The sequence below is a fragment of the Triticum aestivum genome, chromosome 2D (genome assembly GCF_018294505.1).
Source record: "Triticum aestivum cultivar Chinese Spring chromosome 2D, IWGSC CS RefSeq v2.1, whole genome shotgun sequence".
NCBI lineage: Eukaryota > Viridiplantae > Streptophyta > Magnoliopsida > Poales > Poaceae > Triticum > Triticum aestivum.
In genome coordinates, this window is record NC_057799.1 from 71,645,351 (window position 1) to 71,648,504 (window position 3,154).

Here is a 3,154-nt window from a genome sequence, read left to right on the forward strand (position 1 = left end):
TTGTCGTCGAGTATTACCCCCCTGGTATCTCAAGATTATCACGGAACTGCAAAACTTCTTATGAGTTCTCCACCAAGTATTACATTCTCATTGATTCCAATTGTTCACGGGCTCCGAGTTATTAAACACTCAAGGACATCGATAACTGAATCGAGTCCGCATCACGATTAAACAACTCTTAGTAATCTCCTTTGCTTACGAGTTTGTACTCGATCACGTCATCCCTAGCCTGCTCGCCTATGTCATTATCATGCAACTTTTTAACTGCGCTACCTGGTCCTTATTCCCAGAGCACAGCTTTCGACGATGAGCTAAGCTTACGTCGATCTTCCTCGTCATATCACTTCTCCTTAAACAGCAAACTTGATTCCGAGTTTGTGCCCTAACCGTGGTTCCAATAACCTTTTGCTTTCATCATTCCTTTGACTTGATGTCATCGTCGATCGATTACATCTCCATGAAACCTCTCGACAAAATTTGTCATGATCATCATCAACATTCTGAGTTCCTCCAGGATATCAATTGAATTCATGATGAGAAATACCATCCTTGCCCCTCGATGATTTGTGTTATCATCGGCAACATTCTTGCTTTCCCTTCAATACAAACTTGTTCATGTTTTGTGTAGTACCTTGAGATCCTTGTTATCCAACTTATGTTATGTTCTACCTGGGAGTATTGCTATCTTTTATGTCAAGGATATTGTGAGAATTTCTCCACCTCTTGAGAATTCTTGATATAGTAATACTTCTCGCCATCTCCATTTGCTTTCTGATCCCTGTGTTGTTTCTAACCTGAATACCGACAATTGAACTAGGATGCGTGAATTCAAAACTTCTAGCAATCCTATTGCTTTGGAGCTAATGGTCGATAGTTCATGCTTAGACTATTGGTTATCGAATCACCGTTCCAACATTGATCATGCTACCTAAGCCCATATTTTGGGTGCAGCTTTCCACCAATGTTTAATTGGGTATGTTTTCCTCGAGCATACCTCATTATATCATTCGATCTACCTAATGTTATCTCCTTGTTCACATAGTTGTGGAAATCCATCTTTTGGAAATCTCAATGAATTGTCGCTGAGTCCATCAGCCACCCCCTCATCCTCTCCTTGATTTAATGATGAACTCTTGTTCCGGAACTCGCTTCCATGGTTTAATTCCCGAGAATCATACAATGTCACCTCGACAATTTGTGTTGCACCTTTCATCTCATGCATCCTGAGTCTGAGTTATCCTGACACCAATCAAATCTGAATCTCGGTCAGATATGATGGTTGGAACATATTTCCAAGAGTTATAACATTGGCCTATTTATGACCCGGTAAGGTGATGACATGCCAAACACACCTGGCCGGAGGACCTATTGTTATAAGCTTTCCTTTCAGCAAGGTTATCTATTCTTCCATGAGGAAATTGTAAGACTTATTCTATAAGTTGTTCCTGATGGATCCTTTTTGTTTCCAAATTCTGATCTTCACCTGTTGACCATGTCAATGCTATCTCAAAGCATGTCTATGGTACTCCGATTTTCAATAAGAACATTTGAAGCCCAATACTAAATGTTTCTTGCTCAATTAACCAAACACAGCTGTATGGGTTATGTCATGAAATTCCTCTCCCCTTACCTAAATGGTTTTCTACTTTCTATCCTGTCATGGATATGATACGCTGCTTGTCCTTGGGAAGGATATACCCTTGAAATATGTGTTTAAACACATTTTCCTTTCCATTCTTCTGTTTAATCTGATAATCATATTTTCCTTTCCATTGTTTGGTTTAACCTTTCTGGTGATCTATATGATCTAAGCAGTAATATTCTCCTGCTTACGTAAACACCTCGGTGTACAACTCTGTCAGTAAGACCCTGTTACTATTGTTGAGGACATTTCGGTAGCCACCGATGGATGAGAACTTGCCTATTGGTCCGCCTCGTTTCAACGAGCAGGAAAATGGTTCTCTTCGTCCCTCGCCCTTGGTACCGACGATGTTGCTGACATATAACTGACAGGCTACCCTCTAACATGCCTTGCTATCATGATCGTGCAAGATGTCACCGCCCTTCCTACTTTTAACCCACATGGTGGGCCCATAACCCACAGTTCCACAGGATCGAAACCTGACTCTCCTGTGCACCCCCTATTCCCAAATTTATTCATCGCGCGTGGCCTCGTATGTAATTCACGGACCTCCGTCCTACTGATCTATACTGGCATCAGACATAATACTTATTCCGATTGCTTTGAACACCTTTCACACTTTGTTTCAGGTTTCGAACGATTGCCTACCCGTTTGAAACTTCTCATGGTACTTTCTTACTTACTCTCGGCTTTTCTTAAGATTTAGTTCGAGAGATACTTTCCGCCACCTTCCCCGATGATATTGACGAGATAGTAAACCCTGCAGAAGTCCGTTCTTCCAGAATACCCCCCTTACTCTGTCGTAAGTACGATGGAGTTCCCGAAGAGAGGACGACAACTTTATCATGATGACCTAAAACAGCAGAATGAAGACATCACTGTAATGGATCAACCTCTTCGAGAAGAACAACCAAGACCAAGAACGCTCCCTAGAATTTCGTAACCCGAACCTTCCCCCTTTACTTCCCTCTTAAATCTCGGGACGAGATTTCTTATAGTGGAGGAGAATTGTGACGCCCGGATAATTATGCTACAGTAAACCTACGCTAATGATGCCACGTCACCTCTGTTAGTGTTGATAATCTCGCGTTAGTTCAAAACCGGATCAAAATTCAAATTCAAAATATGGCAAACAACAAAAGTTTTCAAAAATATTAAAACTAAAATGTTCGGGGGGATTCAAATAAATCATGGATAATTATGATGGAGAAAACCACACTTATATAAAATCTTTAAATACTCTAAAATGAATAAAACAGTAGTCAAAACAATTATTGAAATGCCTTTTATAATTAATAAAATGTTAACTATTCTAGTTAGGTGTTAAACTTTTTATCGCAGTGGGTTTAGTGGTAGTACTAATTTAGAGATCATTTTGTACTTTACGAAACTAAAATAAAATGAGGAACAAAATAAAACAGAAAAGAAATAAGATACAAAAAAACAAAAGGAAACTAAAATCCAAAAAAAAAAGAGACAAAAGGCCCCCCTGGCCAACTGGGCCAATAGCCC